We start from the raw sequence: 24,755 nt of genomic DNA, 5'->3' as shown, positions 1-24,755 counted from the left end.
TAACTCGCGAGTAACTCAATGTACCTAAATATTTAATCGACGTTCATCGATTATTTTTCTGCTTACTCCGTTTACTTCCTTTAAGAATATGCTTCTCATATTAGACGTCAGTTTTGTTTGTTAACAAAGTAAGCCCAAGTGTATCCTGAGACTTTCGAATAGCTTGAATATTATGGAAGAACCTATGCGGGTGCTAGCTTACTACCAGCAAGCCAGTCCCAGTTGTCACTTCTAAAGGATCATCGCTGATCAAACAAGCTCTCCAAACAGCTATTCTTATAAACATCTGGAATTCCACCTATAATGTAACGATCCCATCAGCATCGATTGAGCCAGTAGTCGTAACAGCAGTCCCTTTGAAAATGGTAATAACTAACTCCTATCCCCTTCTCGTTAGCACCATGCAAGTTAGCTACAGCGTGAAGATTCCATCACAGCACATCAAACATAGCGTGGTGAGCAGTATTCCAACCGTGGCCCCTCTAATAAACTCCGCCGCTACAGTTTCCGATTTAGAAAACACCTAAATAACCGATTAACACCCAATTGCAGCTCCGACGGCAAGGCTACCAACCATTACCCCCGCGGCATGTTCAGCCAGTTACATTGAAGTAACCGCTACCAATGTTTCCGGTGAGTGCGATCCTCGTCCGGACTTCAAACCCATCAACGATCAACCGGACGAAATCTAAGTGAAAATCGGTCAGGAAGACGAAGAACAAATCAAGCTGACAGATTATCTTCGTCAAATTTCTCTTTGCATTCCCACGGCCATGTTAAGACCAAGTACAGGATCGTCGTGAGACGTGATCAAGTTCACAAGAATCAAGATCGCTAGCAATCACTCGATATTGTCAGCGCTGTTCATAAAACAGATGGAGACGAACAACAAATTCTACACCTGGGCCGCTATGGATTTAGCCAACGAGAAACCGAAGAACACACGTATGTACTATGTAGTGATGTTCTACTTTAAAGGAGACTGCCGTCGACGGCCGAGGCAACATCACGGTGGTGTATCGCAGAGACGGGACCGCATCACGATCATCCGGAAGGCACAGCAGAAGCACCAAAAGAGGAAGGATGGATGTCCACCGTCAGCTCGTTGCAGTTTCATCCAGCGGCAGTTTGCCAAGCCTTGGGAAAGGGGATTGCTTTGACGAGTATTGTAGTACGTGCGGGGTACCTACGTAATTTGCCGGATTTTGTGTATTTGGTCAAGCAGATCGAGTTCCACCATATAACGTTCACAGTTTGTAAGGGTTGAACGAAGGTTATTAAGCAGAGATGATGCAGGATAATCAAATCAATCAATTTAAGTGCCTCCGAGTTTCGCTGAGTTATTGAGTTCTGTACACATGTTTTTCGTGTTATTGTTGTTTTGATTGACAGCAGCTTTTCGGCTTCGCATGAAGGTGCACCTTCATATGTTGCTGTGATGCGAAAAGTGAGAAAGCAAATGATCTCACTGAGCAATGTGAGTTACTTGAGGTGCATCAAAAGCAACTCAGAAATTGCTTATGATTAGGAGCTGTCTTGCCCTTAGGACTTTTCGTTGAAAAAATCACTACTTAAATGCGCGTAAAAAATCAAAAAATTAGAATATCCGAAAAATCCTATGACAGTTTAAAAAAAAAAATCATTTTTACATCGTTTTCAGAAGAATGAACAAAATTGATCGAATAGTATCTGAGATCCCTGTCTCGTACGGTAAACAAATGTGGTTTCGATAAAATGACTTCCAACAGCAGAAACATTAATATTTTGTGCTGAAATTTTTCAAAAATAAAGCTGAAATGTTGCTTAAAAACTTGCTGAAAACCCCAAGGAATTGCATTTATTTTAATGTTTTAAAAAATTAACAAAAATACCGTTTTTTTTTGAGTTCTCAGCATTATCAGATCCATTAATAACAGAGTCTTCAATAATCATCATCAACTGCCACTGAAAATCCCACCTCAGCAAATCCGAGGCTTCTTGAATGGAGAGAATACAGGTAGGTATCGCTAATCGGTATCTGACCTCGGTCACTTCTATCGTCAATTTCTCGCAAACAATAGTTCAATCATACATTATCAACCGATAGGGCATTGACTTCTCTTTCCGATGGGGCGGTGTTAGTTTGCGTTATTGTAAGTTCGTTTGCCAGAAATCTGCACTTTCGCAGAAACTTTAGAACACCAAAAACTTCCCGATCTCCTGTAAGCTGTAAGAATAGCTGATAACTGTCTGATGGTGTGGGAGCTTCCAAAACTTCCAAAATATCTTCTTCATTCAGGAACTTCGCGATCTCCAGCAATTGGTTTGAACTTCGAGAAATTCTGGAAATCTACGACTATGAAATCTGCACGAACTTCTGGAGCTTCGGCAGCTCTGACAACCGTTCTCGAAATGTCCCAAAACTCAAGCAAAAGAACTACAATAATGATCCGATTTGGTCAGCCCCCTTTTTCCGAAATCTTCTCTAATTTTCTACGAAACACATGTGCTTTTTCAGTGGTTTCATTGCACCAAAAAATACCTTAAACATTCATCGTGAAGGTGAATGATAAAGATTTTTAATAAGGGTAAAGTGAAATTATTGAAAGATAATTTTCAGAACATTATGAGCCTAAAAACTCTCAGAACTCCTGTGTCTTGTGAAAATTCCACAAATTCTGATACTGAGAACGTTTTAAAAATTTCCATGTATCCTATGAAATTGAGAAGTGCAAGGCCTCCTTTGGATCCTTCGGTAAAGGCGCAGCTTCAAAGCAAAACCATGCTGAAGGTGGCTGGGTTCAATTCTCGTTCCGGTCTAGGATTTTTTCGGGTTGGAAAATGCCTCGACTTCCTTGGGCATAGAGTGCGATTGTACTCGCCACACAATTATACTAAATGCAAAAATGGTACAGGCATCGACTGCTCTCAATTAATAACTATGGAAGTGCATCTAGAACGATTTGTTAAAAGCACGCAATAAGCTAATATACGATAAGCAATGAGCTTGAAATTCGAACAAAAAAGAAGAAGAACTCTCAGAATTCTGATAATTTTAATAATTCTAGCAACTCTCCGAAATACTGAGAAAATTAAATGTTGGGACCCTGAGAACTTTCAAAACTCTTAGCAATACTCAGTCCTCTAGTAATTATTACCGAAGTACAAGAATTTTGAAAATGAAGTTTAGTAGCTCCATCAAGTAATGACATTCATGGGACTTGTAGGAATATTGGAACTATTCAATTTTTTGTATTTCAAGGAACTTTTCAATTTCCGGAAATGCTTAGAGGTCCTGATAACTTAAGGATATTGTGATACTCTACAACCAAAAGAACTATAGATCTCCATGGACATTAAGAACTTTAAGACCTAAGGGATGCAACTGAACCAAACCTCAGTACTCTTGACCATTCCATTAAATAACGAGGATAAAGCCAAATAATGGGAAAATGCAAGAACTCTAAAACTGTTGCAATTCCAGCTGGTGTATTTACCAAGAGTTCTAGTTTTGCTGCCATGTATCTATTTCAACTAAGATTGTGTTAACGTTTTGAAAGTTGATGCATATTTTATTCATTGTGTGTAATTACGTGAAATTACTACAATTACTTGTACCCGGTCATAGCTAGTGCATTATAATGGCACATCTGGCACACATTCACAGGTTAAACTTCAACATTTTATGAACGATTCTTCATATTTTGCTTTTTTTTTATCTAGTTCGTTTATTTGGAAGGCTCAACCGTTCGTCATATATTGCTGTCGAGTTTGTTTTGAGTGAGTTTTCCTTTTTCAACAATACACATATTGAGGTTGAGCTTTCTTCTTTTGCAAATTCCCTTCATCTAGGTTTAAGCTTTCAATTTCCGAAGATTTGCATCCTTCCAGGATGCAGGCAAATACCCAGAATTGGGGAGGTTCAAGAAATCTGCATCTGAAAAGTTTCAACATAAGTAAATAAGTAGACGGTACCATAGGGCTACGAACGGCTTAAACAGGTAAGCCGTTCAAAGCACAAAATTTTTTCTCATGAAATTTAATCGGAAACCCAACCCAAAAGATGCATTTAAACGTGCTTGGAACATGATCTCGATTTGCATAGGACGTTCGATACCCTTTATAACTTAATGCAATGTTCACTCATGATACCGAAGGAATTTAACATAATTTTACAGTTAATTGAAACATTATTATGATCCAGTCTCCGAGGGGGGTCATGACCAGTTATTTTGATATTTCTTGTGTGGCGATTTACCACGTGCTTTCGACAGAAGTTTTACTCGGATTGCAGAAAAAAGCTATCGGAAACAACTTAGCTGAAGAAACAGATATTAGTGGCGCCTGTGGTGTAGTGCTAAGCGTGATTACCTCTCACCGCAGCAGGCCTGGGTTCAATCCCAGTCGGCTCCGCCGGGTTGGTCTGAGGCACATCATCTCTGATCACGCCTTCCTTCGGAAGGGAAGTAAAGCCGTTGGTCCCCGGTCCATGAGTTAATGGGTCGAGAGGTAGGGCCCAAGTGTGAGAGCTGCCTCTCTGGCGTCGGTAGCATTGGAATCATCATGTGTGAATCAGCCCAAGTATTAAAAATCCAACCATCCTAGATCCTATCCATTTATTTGTTTTAATTTTATTTAATCTTTATCAAATAACGTTTCAAAAAATGAATTGAGGAGCTCGGCTAGCTTGATGACTGCCGCTTTTGCTTACTTAATAGAGGATCGTCGGTTTAAGACGTGTTGATCGAAAATCCATATCACATCCATCTCAAAAGCAGATTTTGTCGTCGTCAGTGAGGTCACCGAAAGGAACCGAAATTTAGTAATTATGTTGTGATATATGGAACTCGGTGGCCTAGTAACGACCGATTCTGGTAACAGAGCTGAAAATTATGGGTTCAATGTCAGGCTCCTTCACATTATAAAGTTTTAGTGTTAACCAGATTTATTCTTAACATAAGATAAAGCGTATTGAAATGCAGTTGGAGGAACGAATACGTTAAAGAACTAATATTCAACTTTTAAGAAAGACATGTTGATTGGAAATCTATAACAAATCCTTTTCAATAGTAGTTCCTACCATCGTCGGTGAGGTCGCCTCCCAGAATCGAAATCTTGTAACAGCAAGTTGAATAGGAACATGGTCAACATTGTTTTGTGAAAAAAGGAGCTCGGTGGCCTTGTAGTGACCGATTTTGCTTACTGGGCATTAAATCATGGGTTAAATCCCAAGCTCCTTCACATTGTAGAGTTAAACTTTAAATCCGCTTTCTTTCATAATATGATATAAAGCCTAATTCAATTGGGTTGGAAGGGCTGGTACGTAGAAGAAGTAATATTTGACGTGTTGTAATAAAGACGTGTTGATCGGAAATCCATATCAAATCCTTTTCAATCGTCGCCGTTGACGTCGTTGTTGAGGTCGCCACCGGGTCGAAAGCTAATAACAAAAAGTTGAATGGAAACTTGATCGTAATTGTTTTGTGATATAAGGAGCTCGGTGGCCTAGTGGTAACAAATTTTGCTTACTGATGAGAAGATAGTACATCAATTCAGCATATCGTTTACCAAAACTAATACTGTTGCAATCCCAACTCTTTTAGCCAACATTCCAGTGATTTTTTGTGACATTGAAGTGGTGTTCTTGGCTTTCACTAAAGCGAGTATTACGTCAACATATTCCTACCCATCCCTTTCTTGACCAGCATTCGGACGTGGCCGGCGCTGGTATAAGGCCTGTAGTCGAAAAAAATGCACCAAACAAAAGTGTTCGCCAAAAAATTATTTTAAGTTGGGTTTTCTTGAAACTTTTAGGGAATGAACTAATACATATGGATTGTGTTTCGGCATAATTACTTTATCCAATTTCCTTTCCATCGCTGAAAGCCCGCACCTTTCCCTTAAGGCCCCTCATTACATTTTGTGCAATGGTGGAGCCGACCTTTTTGGTCACTTTCATCCATTCTTTCTTCAACTCCAGCTCGTTCTTAAACACCTTGGACGATTTTCGAACTTTGGCCTTCATTATGGCCCAAAATCTTTCCACCGGACGAATCTCTGGTGAATTTGGTGGGTTGGCGGTTTTTGGTACAAAAACAACGTTATTGTCTCTGTACCAATCCAACGTCGATCGCGCGTAATGGCATGATGCCAGGTCCGGCCAAAATAATGTCTCGCCTCCGTGAGACTGCTTCTGGAGGCACTCGGTGTGGTAAATTTCGCTGTTGATGGTTCCCATTGTGATGTACTCAGTTTACCGCATTGGCATATGGCCTGCCAGAGCAAGTACTTTTTGGAGAATTTGTCCACTTTCTTCTTCCTTATGTCTTCCGAAACATCAAACCGTGATTTGGCAACTTAGAACTCCAGCCCCGGTATCTGCTTTGCGTCTGCCTTGCCCACACACATCGGTTTTGTTAACCACTCTCGATACAGCTTCCTTGCGCGGGATTTGGCCGCCGTGTTTTGTTGATCACGCCGGTTCGGTGACTTTCGGACCTTGAATAGACGAAACCTAGGTCGTTTCATGGTTTGCTGAACGAACCAGGCGGAACACTTTGCCTTCAGAGCCGCGTCGCGAATCGAAAGGTTCGGATTACGCTTGAAATAATCCAACACCTTCCGGGCCTTCACAGGGTCAGCTGTCTTCGATTTTCTTCCACTTCCAGCCCGCCGCTCGGTCGTCTGGGACTTCTTAAACGATTTTACCAACCGAGACACAGTTGTATGGGTGATTCCCAGTTGTCTTCCGATCCATCTCATGGTCGCAGTCGGATTTTCCATGACGGCGCGCAAAATTCTCCGGCGATTTTCTTCTTGTTTAGATGACATCTCAATAATCACTGAACCGATTGTTATGAAATTTTGCACATGTAAACAATTTACTCCAAACTAGTTATACCCAGATTTTCATCAATTATTACCCACGGATAAAAAAGTTACACACTGATAAAAATGGTGCATTTTTATCGAGTACAAGCCTTAGTTTTAGATCACCAGTATTGCTAGTCCCAATCAACGTCTATTAGTTCTCTGAGTAATTACAGCTGATCTGACGATAACGGAGTTGCATCCTCGGGCAGTCAATCATGTTCATTATCAACGTGATGGATACGATGATGTTCAATTTCTACCCACACACCTTCGTTATGCGGTGTGTAGAGAAAAGGTAAACAAAGCAGGTGCATCTTCAAAATGTATCTACAACTCGCGTTTTTAACGATAATGTATGTATTAATTAACCAATAATCTACTTTGAAAGTGGATTAGGTTGAAAGTGTATCTAGAAGCACGGTCCGTGATTGTTTTTAGAGTGGTTCCACGAAGTGAATGCTGCACACTCAGAACAATTTATGTAAATTTAGGTGCTCTGAGACTGACATATACCAGCGTCAATTTTGCTCAATCAAACGTACATTCGAAGTTTTCAGTCTAGGAGCACTTAATTTTACATGACATGTTTGATAACGTCTCGTACTTTATTTCAATGGTGAATTCCGTCACGTGTAAGATTAGCTATTTCTAAGTGTGAAGTGAAAACAGGTATTGAAAGTGCAGATCAAAATCGATTGATCAAAATTTGACAATATTTTGGTGGAAAGTGTTACAATATGTATCCAGTTCTTATTGATAAAATGTTGACCCATCTTTTAAGGTATTTAATCAAAAATTTGCTATTTTATTCGAAGATGTCTTTCGTACACATACCACAACACGTTTATTTAATGATTGAGAGGTCATCCATCGTTGCGAGACGTGCCGTTTCATCTTTCTTTAGCCATATAACCATCAAACGGCAGCCGGAAATGTAAACAAGCGGGATACGTTGGACGCGTAGTAAATTTTCATCTGTATTGTTAATTAAATGGACAAAACTAATCGACATCCTAAACTATATCCTAAAAACAAACAACTTGCACAACATTCATAATTCGATCAGTCAAATTAGTGGTTTGACACAACTTTTAAAAAAAATCATGCATTTTTGGAATGGTGGAGAAACACAAATTTTCACATAAAATAGCCTGCACTATCCGGTATTACGAATATGTACTCAGCTACTCCCGAGAGGTGTTTGTGAAAGTTTAAACATTGATTTAGGAAGGTACACTTTTCCGCTTAAGGTGACGCAAAACAACGTGAGCTTTTTCCAGCTTGAAGTGTTGTCTCAGAGATTACCATTATTGAAATTTTCATTTACTCACCAGGTCACTTTCACTTATTAATTTTGGAAAGCGGTTACTGATATTAGCTGAGTACGATCCAGTAAACTTCAGTTTGAATGTGTCCAAAGAAGCCCGCCACAAAGGTAGTCGATTTTATTTTTCCATCCCTACCGAACGCTCAAAGTCACTAGACGATTTCTTACAGTGCAATCACACGGCACACCATTTAACCCACACCTGTTTGATCACCACCACCGAAGAAATATCCCACTGCATACCGCCCTGCAGTCTGGGATCGCCGTGGAATAATAAGCAACCGAAATCGCGGGGGTGGTTTCGAGAGCGATCGGAAACTCTTTCAATCCCGTCCCGTGTGCCGGAGGTTAACGAAGCGAAAAGATGAGAAATGAACACACAACAACGGGGTGAGATATACCTACACACACAGGGTCTTCAGCTGGTTGTATGTATTCCGTTCAGCACCCAACACACTGGGGAACGTTCGGTCACTTTTACACTGGAGGTCTCTTCCGATGACTTGAGCAGTGCGATTAAAATCTCTTTCATTTTTTCCAGTTTTTTTGTCAATAAATGAATTCACTGCACGTCTTCAAACGGAACGAATAGTAACAGAAGAAAAATCACTACTCACTACGACGAAATTAGAACAAACTGTAACACAACATCCACAAACTAAACGCCAAAATTCAGAATGCAACAAGTGGTGCGCGGTGTACCTCTGGAGAGTCCGGGCCGGCTTTTCACAACACACGCGAAACTCAAAGACAAGACAAGCGACAACACGTCCCGCCGGGAGGAAAGCGATCGAACGTTTGATGAATGAAGTCCAAGTTTCATTCATGAGCCGAGGTCCGGGCGGTGTGTGCTGTGAGCGCGTGCGATGTAGGTATACGAGCAGTCGAAGAAAGGCGAAAATCGAGGGAAAAAAATGCTAAGGAAAAACGTGCTGCGCCAACGATGATGCTCCGTCGCGTCGTCACTATTGGGTACCACCGGCCGGCATTGGGGGGTGAGGGCATACAAGTGGAGGGAAGCAAGGAGCGCAAGGATGAGATGGTTGGCAGAGTCCGTGTGGGTAGAAAACACTGGTGGGTGGATATAGGAGGAGGTGTACACAGGCTGTTGGTATCGCAGTAATGCTTTTCGTACGCCAACGGATTTCCCAACATCATCGAACCTACCTGGGCATCGTTGCGAGCGACCGACGGCATTTGGGAGCATGTTGTTATTGTTGATTGGGATAACGGGCAGAGCGGAAAAGTGGGATAGCTTTTATTGGGATTTATCATGTGTGAGTGGCTGCGGACGAATTTGATATTCTACGATAGGTGCAATAGATAGCGTGGCGGAGAATGACGGTTATCGGTCGCTGGTTAGGAAATTTAGATGCTCTATAATCAGCTTTGCTCGTGGGATGTGCTTACTGATACGGATTGCATGCTTCCGTCGCTAAATGGTCAATTTGTTGGGTTTCATCGCATTTGATGAGTCCTTGGTCAGGGAACTTATCAGCAAATGCTCACTATTTATATTGTCCGTTATGTTGCATCGTTATTTTCTAGTACTAAGGGAGTCTGAATTGGACAGTAGAAGACGTTTATAATCCGGTGCATTACGATGAATTATTATTGTTATCAATATCGAAGGAGTTGACCACCCTCTGGATTATTGAAGCAATCAACTTTTTCTATTTTTGACGTAGAATTACGTCTTTCGGCAACATATTGGGGGTGCAATTTCAAAAAAACCAAAATCGACCGCATGACGAAAATAGGTCAGGTTTTGACCACATTGTCCCCTTAATGCTACAACTAGGTAGTTTTGAGAAAAACGCATTTCAAAATTTGACCTATTTTAAAAAAGATGGCTCACGTGTCAAAAAAGCTTAAAAAGGTTATTTCTACGCAGTATACATGAATTATACTATTCCCCATTCTAGCCAGGTGAACATTACGGTGCCTTTGTGGATGTATGGGAAAAAATATAGATATTTAAAAAAAAAATACCGAGTTACCTAGTTGTAGCATGCACAGCTAAACATTTTCTAGAGCATTTGTTCTGAGAAAGCGGTTTTTCTGATGAATGAGAAAGAAGTTGTTAAACGCAAAATCGAAATATTCATTTATTTGGCAACTTTTAATGTATGTATTAACACGTTTAAACGTTTTATTCGCACTTTAAAGATCTTCTTCATTCTCATCAGAGCTGTTATCTTCGTCGTTGACTTGATTATCGTATGGCAGATTCATATAGAACGATTTGTAGCAATCTTTAAGGGCAGGTGGTTTCAAATTGAAGAGAGACTTAAGGTCATTGTATTTTGCTGTCGAGATTGGTATCGGTGAACGGTAAAGCTGCTGTAGTGGCTTATGTAATTCTCTTTTGCTCCGCTTGTTGAAATCAATGTAGCGAAACTCCTCTTCATACGATGTTTTGATGGCCATTTTGTATGGCTCTGATTTCAAGAAACGCATCCAAATAATTTTAGGCCACGAAATGATGTCTCCACTGGTGTCCTTCTTGCGCGAAGTCATGTTGTGCTTGAAGAAGGTTTTGTAATCCTTGATCTGCTCTTGGTTCAAATCATGAACCAAGTAGGGTTCATCGTTCGCCCTCCGTGCGCTACGAGCTATTTGTTCCATGTCCTCAGGCCATGAGGCTTGACCAACGCGCTTGAGTTCGGTACTGATGGCCGAATGCATTCACTGTGGCCCAGATACGAGAAATTTGTGATCTTTTTTCTCAATATGTTCCAACTTCTGCACTGCCTGCATGAACATTGTAGCAACGAACTTATTCAAATTCTGCCCTCCGCATCTATCACTGTAGAATGTTACTTCCTTAGTTTCTGAAGGAAGTGACATTAAGAAGACGTTAATACAACTGGCTATTTCACAACTGCCTCGGCCACCTTCGGTTTCATTCCACATAAAACAATTCCCTTGCTTGTTCACCAAGGTTATACGTTGAAAGCTTCCGCTTGTAAAAGAGAGCACTGTTCTTCGGGTCGTAAGGTACAAGCAGAACTTGCTGCAGATCAAATGAAGCACATACTAGCTTACCGTTTGATGATTCAGCGTGTAGTTTATCGTTCCGCTTTTCATTTCTAACTCTTTCCTTTTGCGCCAAATGCAGGTTGTGTTTATCTTTCAATAAGTCCTTCAACTCATTATCGGCATTGTCATAGTAATTACAGACACGGCATTGATCTTTTTTGGGGTTGTGGAACCCCAGGTTGAAATTTTCATTGAAAATTTTGCGGTACGTGGAGGCGTTAACCTTCTGATCTCCTCCAGAGTCGCAATACTCACAATATAGACGATACATTAGGGTGATATTCAGCGAAGGATCAAGATATTTCCGATTAGTTTTCTCCCGACAATAATGCGACGGTACAACTGGAAAACTTTGTATGTGACGTTTCACATTTTGTACCACTGATGTAGGAAAACAGTATTTAACGTGTTTTCCACGTTTGTCATCTTCCGCTTAGTCATGGCGATATCCACAACCCCTTTTTGTATGCCCAGAGTGTTGAGGAACATGGTCTTAGATACCTTAATTTTGTCGCCGATATGTGGAAGAAAATATTCGACAGAAAATGTTCTTCTTGATGCAGTAGCAGCAGTAGTCACACATTTCTTCGGTTTCCTTATGGTGTGGCTGTTGATGAACTCGCGTTGCCGGATGTAGTCAGCAAGTTCGTAGTAATTTGTGAATATCTCCAAACGTTCGGCTTCCAACATCTTCTCCTGGCACTTCCACCTGCAGTTCTAACAGGAATCTTTCATCACTGCAGCAGGAATGACGCGTTTTTGCGTAGATACATAGGCTTGTCCAGAAAGTCGCTTAATCTTACGGACATTTCGTTCCCACTTGCCTGGACACCTCGTACGTTTTCGTGGTCGATTTGTTTCTTCTGCGAAAGTCTCCATTCCCTCTAGCATAATGCTAGGCTCACCAGCTTCTGAGGTCTCGGTAGTCTCGATCTCCTCGCCAGGTATATCAGACATTTCTGAGTGTGTAACGACTTCTGTCGTAGCTTCAATGCTCACGTCACTCTCCAGTAATGCAGACTGATTGAAGCCGGACGTATCAAATGAATCAACTATGGATTCATCTGAATCGATGTTTTCAGGAACATATTCCGAATGATCCGTGGAAAAATCATCGTCACTTGATTCGAGAAAGTCTTCAAAATCCTCCTCAGACAGATCTGGTTCGGAAAACAAATGGCTTACGTCTAAGTCATCATCAGAATCCGTAGGAATGGAGCCGATTTCTCTTTCAGAATCATCTTTATAGAATGAAGAAGGAATGCTTTTAGATATTTTAAAAATAAAAACTCTTAAAGTGAGCAGCAAGCTACCTTTCCCTGATTCCGTATCCACCAAACTTGAGCCAAATGATTCATCTGATGACATACAGGGTGCGTGACGAATTTTTGCAGTAAATGGCATATTTGAGAAAAAATACACCAGTTAGTTATTCTAGCAATGAATTTTGTGCGATTTATTTTCTTTCGCAACATATGGAAGTTGTAGGGGAAAAGTTGGCTTCGGCAATACCTTAACCTATTATCGTTAGGGGGGTAAACAAAATCCTAGAACACTCAAATTTGGCCAAAAGTTGCACTGAACCACAATGTATCCACATGCCAAAATTGAACTCTCAAGGACGTTATTTACCCCCTGACGATAATAGGTTAAGGTATTGCCGAAGCCAACTTTTCCCCTAAGTAAATTTATTCAAAAAAATTGCCTTCCTTTTCGACAACTGTAGTTGGACGCTTCCGGAAACTGCAGTTTTAAAATGTTTCGATCCATAGATGTCATCACTTGCCTTGATTTTAGCTTTTAGCGACTTAAGTGTGGTGTGAGGGGTTCTATTGGTATCCCGTTGGACGACGCCCTATACAAAATAATGCAACGGATTGATATCGGGACTGCTTGGGGGCCAAATTTCTTCCTCCCAAATTTACGAAATATTTTCCGTAAGCCATTTCTTTGCTTTATTAGCAGTATGAGCAGGTGCTCCGTCTTATCACTTTCCCAAGCCTTTTTTAATATTAAACACTGTTCTTTCAGACACATTTACCGACCGAATTATTTCTTTCATGCATACTCCGGCGCGCAACAAAGCGACAACGGCTGACAGATTGCTGTCTTGTTTCGACATCTTTACGTTTACTCAACATTGTTTGTTTAAATCTTACACCTAACAGTATAAGCTATCCAGTGCTGCCAAATATATCTAAATCATGATGCACAAGCATGAGAAATTACTATTTGAAATTTACTGCAAAAATTCGTCACGCACCCTGTAGATTCGGTATCTTCACCATTTTCTGATTCTGACGTCGAACTAAACATCAAGGAATATTTTGGTATCATCACTGTTTACCAACATTTTTCTTTTTCTGTCAATAATACTTACACGTCGGTTGTATATTCAGATGCCGATCCACTCGAGTCCATTTCTCTACAATAACAACTTGCAATTCACGATTCACAACAATGCCAGAAGTACGAACAACGCAATGGTTAAATCGCTAATGCTTTTAAACGACACTCAGCAACGATGTTCATTGCCTTTAGCGTATGTTTGTGTGAGTTTTTCTTCTTTTTGGATCTCGCGTCTATGGTATTGCTCTTTTTGCTGAAGATACCTAGTTGTAGCATATAAAACAAAAAAATCTCCGTGAATAAATTTCAGTGCAACAACTGGATAACTTCAGTTACCTATTTGTAGCAAAAAAAAATCATATTATAGAAAATGCTGGTGATTTGAAATACCTAGTTATAGCAATGACAATTTATAAAATAAACTTGATATTTTAAGTTACCTAGTTGTAGCACCCAATATCGTTGTTCTATGCTGAGATACCTAGTTTTGAAAATTAAAAATATCTTCTTTGTTTGTTATCGTAATAAGACGATCTTTTGATATGTTATAGAGCATCAAAAGATGAATAATTTGGTATACTCAACTCAAAATCGACAAATTTCGAGTTACCTAGTTGTAGCATTAAGGGGACGACATATAACTCTGTCAATAGCAGATGAATTTCAATTCTAAACGAGCCAAAGAATTGGGAATTTATCTACCAATCTGCTTAATCGAACACTTTATTAATTTTCAATTGGTCACTATTGAAAAATACATAAATGTCCAACTGTTGCAATGGTGATCAAAATTATCACCGATTACCTGCAAACAGCGCATTCCCTAACACAGATTTAAAAATCGAATTCGATCCTGTCTCAGTAAATGGTGCTCATTTAATCATCGTGTGTGGCGGTGTACAGTCGACGGTGTCCGCAGCAGCAGAATCAGTAGCAGCAGTCCTTTCGGCGTGTGGCGTTGAACATTGTTGTACAGTACACCACGAAAGGTAGTCTGAAAGCAGCGAGCATCCATATAAGAAGCCGCACCGCGATCGAAATCAGTTTCCTCGTGAGTAGCTGTGGGTCATCAATACCTAGCACGTTAACCTTGCTCCAAACAATTAACAGCTCTGACTATATGTTTTAGTATTACTTCTACGTGAAGTCAACGATTTACATAGTTGAAGATGCTAATTTCAAATAACAGACTGTAGTGGTAATTTTTATACGATAGATGGAGTAGATGAAAGCATAGAGTTGATAGTTCCGTTAGAGTACGGCAGTGTGAAGATTGCATATAGATATTAGAATAGCGAGCTAGGACAACTTTTAAGGAAGGTACAAATCGGTTTTTTCATCTCTCTTTACCAAACTCCCCCTTTGGAGAGGGATGGTGAGGGGTGTTCCCCCCCGCCACCACTGGCAAAAAGAGATGAAAACCGACCGGCTCAAGTACCAACTGTGTGTTTGAAACAGTTCTACCGATTTTTTACCGCACTTCAGTAGTTATTTGAAGGAAGGCATCCAGTCGTAGGTTTGGAAATTGCAACTATTGTTTACCCCTACCACGATATGTGCTCCTGTCATCGTCGACTTGACGATCTCGAGGGGACACGGGTGGGGGGGAACACCCCTCACCATCCCTCTCCAAAGGGGGAGTTTGGTAAAGAGAGATGAAAAAACCGATTTGTACCTTCCTTAAAAGTTGTCCTAGTTCGCTATTCTAATATCTATATGCAATCTTCACACTGCCGTACTCTAACGGAACTATCAACTCTATGCTTTCATCTACTCCATCTATCGTATAAAAATTACCACTACAGTCTGTTATTTGAAATTAGCATCTTCAACTATAAATTAACAGCTCGCCAGCCTCATCCTTGTTGAACACCCTAATAGCTCAGCATTACTCAATCATCACGACTAAACGGTCCTTTTCAGGATCACCACAAATTTGTTAAAGAGTATGTTTTGGACATTTGTAAACGTCATCAATCGGATGTCAGTTCCCGCAAGCAGCTAACTATCAAGGCTCAACCTGGTCTATAGAAGGTAAGGAATTGTAGGCCTGAATGTATTGGTGCAGTTCGTTTTCACTCGATGTTCATTCCGGTTTGCACGATTCGTTTCATTCGTTTACTCAATCACCCTTGTAGTGACGTCAAAAAGTTTGTTTCGATCGGCGCTTACATAGGAAATTTAATATGGATTGTAGAATTTCTTGAATGTTACCGAAATTTTATTGATTATTGAATTATCGCACTGTATACCATGAAAAACAGCCTGTTTGTGAGTTTTTGCCTGGTTTCTAGTAAGGAGTTATCATAAAAAACAAATCGCCAGCTGGTATTTCCCGGCGGCTTTACAAAATAATACAATCCTACAAAATCATCATGCAGAACTAGCTAGGATTTGTTTTACTTCATGTTTCACAAATTACTTTCGAGTGCTATAACATCGTCTCCCGCAAAGTTTACATTTTGACGTAGGACTACGTCTTTCGGGAAGATGGGGGTACACTTTATGAAAACCGACAGATGAATTTATGAAAGATTTTGAATGTTAATAACTTAGCTGCCCCTGGACCAATTTCAAAATTTTTATCACCAATCGATCAGAAACATTTCTATACATCGATAACAATGCTTTTTAATGTTGATTTTCGAATTGAAACTATTGAAAAAGTGGTAAATTTCTAGCATTGTCTAAAAGCTTCAAAATAACTAACAAATCCACCAATTACGTACATGCATATGCTGCTTCCCCAACACAGTCATCAGAAAATGGTTCCTAGATGAAACAAGTCGAAGTGACATTCATCTCCGATCTTCGGGCGTGTACCAATAGGGAGGATGCAATTGCGGAACTACCGGTGCCGCTGCTCTCCAGAGTTGTAATCCTGTAACCAAACTTGGAAGCAGGGGATACTCTATATAAATTCTATTCTAACTCTTTTCTGAAATGACTTCTAACTCTTTTCTGAAATGACTTCTAACTTTTCAGGGCCACCAATGTTACGTTGATGATAAGTTTTAACCTCCGAAACCACCCAACAAACAATTAGTACTGATTAAGGGCTGAATAAGCCATTTTTGAGTTGAAGAAGCATATTTTTGCCTGAATAAGCTCTTATTCGTCTTCCAGGGCTGATAGCAGGTCACTTTTTAGTGACTTGGTCACTATTTTGAAGCCAGTCACTAAAAAGTCACTTTTTACACCAAAAAGTCACTAAAGTCACTATTTCCCTAGAAATAGTCACTAAAGTCACTTTTTCACTACTAAAATAGAGTGAAATTTAAAAATATCAACAAAATGTTTAAATTGGGTATTTGGCACTAAGAGAGTCTACAGAAGTTTTAACAAAGTATTCATATCTGTTAAAAAATTGATTATTTTAACCAGGGTGACCAGTAAATCGTAAAACATTAGAACACCAGGAAAGCTATTGGAAAATGCCTTCAATTTCGATTGAAAATCGGGGAAAACATACCTCCTTTCCCAGAAAATAAATTGTAAACCACAGGTATTTGTCTGTGATAGATTTTCAAAAGATTTTCAAGGATGATTAAGAACTTTAAAAAAATCCAAAGTAAATTTAAAAGAATTTTAAATGATTCTAGGGATGACAGCAAGACATATCAGAGAAGAATACCAAAGTACAGACTACGAAAGTCTCATGTGAAATTAAATGCTCTGAAGACCGATTTCTTCATCTCCGCTTAAATCTTAAGCCAGGTTTACCTACATAGTTGAACTTGGCTTAACACATACAAGCGTCGCTTTTGATTATTTTTTAAATTATAACAGATGCAAAATTCAGCTCCGAAACAATTTTGAAAATAATTCCAATATAATTGAGAGTGAATTTTAACGAGAGTTCTGAGGAGAATTATTGGATAAGGATTCTTGGTCCAATTATAATAAGAACAAAGATGGTCTCTGCGGATTGTTCTAAGAGACTTCTGGGGTGATTTCTGAAGATACTTCCAAGAGAATTCTTAGGAGTTCGAAATAAATTCCGAGAAGAATTCCAATGGAATCGAATTTTGAGGGTTCAATTTCAAAGGAATTCTGAGAAGATTTTCAAAGTTATTCCGTGATGGACTTTTGTTTTCTCCCATAGAATTCTGAGGAAATACTATGGGGATTCTAAGGAGAATACGAATTGAATTTCCAATTGAATGCAGGGGATAAGTCCAAAATTATTCTAAGCAGAAATTTCTGAGGTCAATTGCATGGAAATTCTAAAGAAAATTCAAATACATTTAAAATGGATTTATGGAAGGAGCCTTCAGGGAGTTCCTAGAAGAATCAATAAAAAACGAAAATAATCTACTTTAACTAATCATGTGTTATTACTTCATGCGTGAATTTAACGATTTACATAGTCGGAGATGCTTAACGTCAAATATGAGACTTAAAAAGGAGATTTTATACCACAGATGAGGAAATTAAATTAAAGAGTTGATAGTTACGCTATAGTACGGCAGTGTGAAAATTGTATATACAAAGTATAAAGCGAACATAGGAAAATTTTGAGGAAGGTACGAATCGGATAAATAGTTGTTTACGTCAGATGGCTAGTTGAATGTGAAATAATCGATAAAACTTTTTCCGCACATCGGAGGTACATGAGCGAATCGGTGGTCATCCCTTTTGCCAGTGATGGCAGGGGGAAACATCCCTCATCATCCCTCATTAACGGATGAGCTTTGTAAAGGAGATGCTCTACTCGATTTGTACCTTCCTCAAAATTGTCCAATGTTCGCTTTCTACTTTCTACATAAAAATTTCACACTGCCGTACTATAACGGAACCATCAACTTTTTACTTTTATCTCCTCATCTATCGTATAAAATGTCCACTTTAATTCTGATATTTGATGATCAGCATTTCCAACTACGAAAATAATCTATTTCCAAAAATTTTGTTGATTGTTCTGCAAAGAATTTTAAGACTGCAATATTATTTTTGTAAGAGCTTATTTGCCTATTAGTTTAAGAGAAGGGGAATTATTCTAAAAACGTTCTTGAGATCATTCTGAAGAAATTCTGTGAAAAGTTCTTAGCGAACTATCAAAGTTATCTACCTAGATATTTCAAAATTTTAAAAATTTCGAACGCGGAATCAAATTTAAGATCATACAAAAATGGGAATTACTATTTGCTAGTCATCATGTATAACGTGACCAAAAGTAAATTATTCAAATCACTTCAAATGCTTCTCACAGGAGATTCCGTTGTGAGATTAAATTAAATTAGAAGAATTTATGAAATTTGATTTTATGTTCCAGGACATAAAAAGTTTACTTCAATATCAAACCGTATTTGAATTTCTAAGTTACCATATAAATGGTCACTTATTTAGTATTTACAAGTCACTATTTGGTCACTATTTCCGTAATTTTAGTCACTAAAGTCACTACTATTATATTGCATCAGCACTACCAGCCCTGGTCTTCCAATGTTTGTTGGGCATACAGAGTGCGTCCCTGTCGCTTCAGAGCGTAGACGACATCCATGGCCGTGACGATTTTGCGCTTGGCTTGTTCAGTACAGGTGACGGCGTCACGGATTTTTCTAGGAACACCTTCAGTACACCTCAGGTTTCTTCATAGATATAACCGGAAATACGCTGTAACCCATGATTCACCCATTCAATTTGTCACTAAATACATCAAAATGATACAAAAATCAAATAATTTGTTAGGGAAATAAATTATGTTCAATTTGTAGTCTTATCGGTGGGTTAGATTTATTCCGTTTCGCTTTCATAAACTGAGAAACCCCCATCGTTGCATTCTCCTGCTGCGCGACTTCTTCGAAATCGTCTAAACCGTTAAATAATACAGAGTACATAGAGTATAAACTTAAAGAACAGAAAGTACAAAAGGAGAGGAGCCAGTGTCGCTACTTGATAGCAAACTACTCATGATGGGAGGAGTCTGTGTGCTTTACCGGCGTGTTCAAAAAGAAAGGCAATCAAAATTTTATTTGTTACATGTTCTTTGACGTGAATGTTCCCGAAAAGTTCAGTACTTTGCTATAAGCAAATGCAAAACAAACAAATTTATTGACAGATTTGGGCAAATTTTGACCTGTTTCGTGCTACTGGAAGGTATGCTGGTCACAAATGCCGTGCCAAACTGATTTCCTGCACAAGTGATATGTATAAACGCGAATAACCACGAGGTCCAATGATTATAGCAAAGCTTTCCATAAAGAAACCATCACAGTTCAGGGCCACCACAACTTTCTACAAAAGAGTTGAGTTATGAAATTCACTTAATTCCAAAATAATATCTGAAACAACAAACTAAAAAATCGAACAAAAATTTCGTAGTCCTACGTCAACAATGCGGTCGTGTCGTGTACACCACCCTCCAACTTTTTTTCCCTTGATTTGTTTTCCGTTGATCTTGTTTTCCGTGCTAAGCACCAATGCTACCGACGCCAGGGAGGCAGCTCCCACACCTGGACCCTACCTATCGACTCATCAAATCATGAACCGGGGACCAACGGCTTTCCTTCCCTGAGCTTCCCTTATGCCTCAGAGCATCCCGGCGGCGCTGACCCCAGGCCTGCTGGGGTGAGAGGTAATCACGCTTACCACTACACCGCTGGTGCCGCTATGAATCAATTAACTGTTCATGCAGAGTTATTTGTTATAGTATAGTTAATGTTGTAAGTCTCTTTCTAGTTTGTCAACAGGTAGACTCCCATCGCTTGTTTTTGAGCTATACAGCCGTTCTACGAATAACTATCCCATGTTGAAAATTTCTAAAAAGGAAAAGTGAGATTAAAATTTCGAATCATTGTTGTTTTTTGCAGATACTATACGTTACTATAAGGGGGCAACCTCGGCGTAGTGGTTAGCATCCATACCTCTCACGCCAAAGTCACGAGTTCAAATCACACCCCCGGACAAGTCACGAATGACCCAAGAGTGTTTAAGTGACTATAATTATAAAAAAAAACGTTACTATAAAATATTATATTGCTCCCATTTGAACATAACTGCTATTTTTTTTAATGAAAACTGTTGAAATTCATTCCGTCTCGCACACTGAGCCGGTTTTTCCCCACGCGAGTTGAGTTTTCTCACCAAAATTAGTTGGCATAGTGTTATAGACAACAAGTGCGCGAGTGAGGAAGCCGTTTACCATACGCCAAGCGCTTTGATGACGGACCAACTTTAATTATCAGCATCGCAACACCAACATCCGCAATATCATCACCACTTTCGGCACATCACACCATCGATAGCAACTACGAAATTGCCTACCGAGTCGACCGAGGCACACCAGCTACGAGGTTATTGACCCATTATTGGGTCAAACAATGTCATCTCTCCAGTCTGCTGCCGCCTCAGTGTAGAAGGTATATCGTGTCGCTGTTGTTTCGTTCTCGCCAGTATCGTATCTCCCTTGATTTTATGGTCCAAGGCTGGTGCATAATTAGGGTGATCGAAAATTTAGTAAATAGTATTTTTATTTAATTTTTTTTTAATTTTTTTTTTCGTAGTGTATTTTGTAGAGTGAAACTATCTATATATTATTTAACCTTTTTTTTTTCTATTATTGATATTATTTAAAATTACTGTAATTATTTCGAAAAGATTTACCAAAAACACCATTGCGGCGATACTCAACCGCAATGGATGAAAATGATAAAGGCGGGGGTGGTCGCTTTCCATCTCAGACGACGAAACGCTTAATTCCACCTCACACGAAAGTCTCGACGACGTTGTTGAAATGGATACCCTTGACGTTCCAGTTGACCCACCTGCACCCTCCACACCATTGCCCCCGAAAACCTCTGCGCTCTCCCGCCTAAAGGCTTACCCATAAGCCTCGAAAGGCCCATGGGTTGTTTTTTTTCCGGCCCAAACAAAAACCTTTGAACAATCCGAGGATATCTAAGGATCTAACAACACATTTTTCGACCGTTACCGATATTTTTAAGCTGACACCAAGAAAACTACGCGTTACCGTTGATGACCGGAAGCAGGCTAACCAAATTGTTGCGTGCGAGCTTTTTTCATTGGAATACCGAGTCTACATACCCAGTAGTGAGGTAGAAATTGAAGGAGTGGTCACCGAAGCAAGTTTGACTAGTGATGATTTCTTGGAATCTTTAAAACCGTGCTTTCCTGAAGGTGAAATGCATTCAAATGTAGTCAGTAGCCATCGCAGGCTTCAAAAAATCTTATCCCTTGTCAAACTCGTTTCGTGTAACCTTTTTGGGTTCAGCTTTACCTCACTACGGGAGCTATTGGCAAGGTTCGGCTGCCTGTACGTCTGTTTGTACCTCGGGTAATGAACTGCTCGAAATGTAAACAACTTGGCCACACATCGGACTACTGCTCGAACAATCCACGCTGCGAGTCCTTGCAGTGCTCCTCCAAAATGCGTGTACTGCAAGGAGAGCCTGCATACCTTGACTGACTGCCCGAGGTATAAAAAGCAGGGAGACAAAATTAAGCGGTCTCTGCAAGCTCGCTCCAAGAGAACAATAGCAGAACTCTTGAAGAATACCGCTTCACCTTCTCAGATCACTCCAAAAAGCAGTAACACTTTCTTTATTTTGCCAGTTGAATATGATGATCTAGACTTTGACTCAGAGAGCGGTGAGGGTAGTCCGTTTGTCTTTAAAGGTAATACGAGAAAACGAGCCAAAAAACACACCACCGAAAAGCCTCGTAAGGCCACTTGTATGGACCGTCCTCTCTCCTTAGAAAAATCAAGATGCAACGGAAATGCACCGAAACCCGTTCCACCGGGTTTTAAACCTTGTAATTATGACAAGAACTTTCCGTCACTTCCAGGATCATATAAAACCCCAGATGTCCCAGTTTTTCGGCCAAAAAATCAGCAGAACAGCAAGAACATGCCCCCATGTTCACGTTTTCTGGTATTGTGGATAGCTTCTTTAGTATATTCAATATCTCTGACTCAACGAGGAGCATTATTAATGTAATGCTGCCAATGCACAGTGGTCCAGAATGCAGATTTAGGTGGAATGATATGTTTTGAGCCTGAAATTGAAACTTTAGACTAAAAGTCTCTTCTACAAAGTTGTTCCTTATAGTTCGGCCCTCATTTTTATGACAATGAATTCTAGGGTGGTTCCTATTATCATTAAAATCAAAAATCTAACTTTTTTGTTTTAATAAATTAAGGTATACATTCTTCGGCAAAGTTATAGCTGAGCTAATTTTAAGCAACTTTGTTCAAAAGAACTTTTTTGTATCTCTTAAATTGGCCGATTTAGACCTATTTTCTTGAATTGAGTTAGGGTGGCTCTTAAAAAAAAAACAGTTTTTTTGCTATATTTTTTTTATTTCGAATTTCTCAGCAAAGGTGCCTTGAGATAACTTTTAGATCTTAAGAAGGCAAAAAAATTTGCTGCACAAAGCTTGACAATATCTTTCGCCGATCAAGAGTTATTGACGTTTGTATACTAAAAATATGCACTTTTCAAATGTTAATATCTCTGGTTGGGGCAAACAAAAAAAAAAGTTTTTTTGCTGCATTTGAAAGGGCGTATGTTATTCTCAATAATATGAAAAAATTGGAGGTATATTATTTTTTTAACTCGTATAAAATCAATTTGAATTTATTCATATTTTTTACTATATTTGAGTATATCTTTTTTATTAGAAGAGATACAGGCAACAAATCCAGCTATAAAACATTCGTCTTAAAGAGTTTTAAAAGTCTCTAGGAGTTGACTTTCATGATAAATTTCAAATAAAAAAGTTATTGGCAAAAGATGGATTTCATAGGACCACTCTAATGACAAATTTATATAAAATGTGCTAGTACATTGGTTTCAATATTTGGACATTTAGTGTCTTCGAAGAAGTTTTTGTTCTTAAAAATTCCCTTCTTTTGGTGTTTGCAAACGTCAGGGTGGTCCTCAAATTAGGGAATTTTGAAAACTAACTTTTTTGTTTTACAAAATATAAACATGTGTCGTTGAAAAAAGTTGTAGTTAAGTTACTTGCAAGCAACTTTGTTGAAATTTTTTTTTTCTATCTCTTAACGTTCTCATTTTAGAGTAATTTTTCGGAGTTGACTTAGGGTGTTCCTGGAAAAAATAGTTTTTTAGCAATTCATTTTTTATTTGAAAATTCTCATGAATGTTATCTTCTAGAGACTTTTAAAACTCTTTAAGAAAAATGTTTTATAGCGGGATTTGTTGCCTGTATCTCTTCTAATAAAAAAGATATACTCAAATATAGTAAAAAATATGAATAAATTCAAATTGATTTTATACGAGTTTAAAAATTAATATACCTCCAGTTTTTTCATATTATTGAGAATAACATACGCCCTTTCAAATGCTGCAAAAAAAATTTTTTTTTTTGTTTGCCCCAACCAGAGATATTAACATTTGAAAAGTGTATATTTTTAGTATAAAAACGTCAATAACTCTTGATCGGCGAAAGATATTGACAAGCTTTGTGCAGCAAAAATTTGCGCCTTCTTAAGATCTAAAAGTTATCTCAAGGCACCTTTGCTGAGAAATTCGAAATAAGAAAACTAGAGCAAAACAACTGTTTTTTTAAGAGCCACCCTAACTCAATTCAAGAAAATAGCTCTAAATCGGCCAATTTAAGAGATACAAAAAAGTTCTTTTGAACAAAGTTGCTTGAAATTAGCTTAGCTATAGCTTTGCAGAAGAATGTATACCTTAATTTATTCAAACAAAAAAGTTAGATTTTTGATATTAATGATAATAGGAACCACCCTAGAATTCATTGTCTAAAAATGAGGGCCTAACTATAAAGAACAACTTTGTAGAAGAGACTTTTAGTCTAAAGTTTCAATTTCAGGCTCAAAACATATCATTCCAGCTAAATCTGCATTCTGTACCACTGTGCAATGGTGAAAACTATTTTGAAGCAACTAGCTTCTAGGTGGTCCTTCATTGCATCGATCATATCCTGTGATGGATAACTCTCCGAATGAGGTCGGGATATGATCTCTGTTCTTCATTGGAACTGTAGAAGTCTTATACCAAAACTTGACACATTTAAATTTTTAGTTCACAATTGACTTTCTGATGCATATGCTCTTTGTGAAACATGGCTCTCTTCAGACAACGATCTTGCTTTCCACGATTGACAACATTATTCGCCTTGATCGGGCAGATTCGTATGGAGGGGTGCTTCTGGGGATCAACAAGCTCCATTCCTT

Source organism: Ochlerotatus camptorhynchus, unplaced genomic scaffold (assembly GCF_037179485.1).
Source record: "Ochlerotatus camptorhynchus isolate MF236.1 unplaced genomic scaffold, CSIRO-AGI_Acam_v1.1 ptg000282l, whole genome shotgun sequence".
Classification (NCBI taxonomy): Eukaryota; Metazoa; Arthropoda; class Insecta; order Diptera; family Culicidae; genus Ochlerotatus; species Ochlerotatus camptorhynchus.
Note: the sequence above shows the minus strand (reverse complement) of the source record.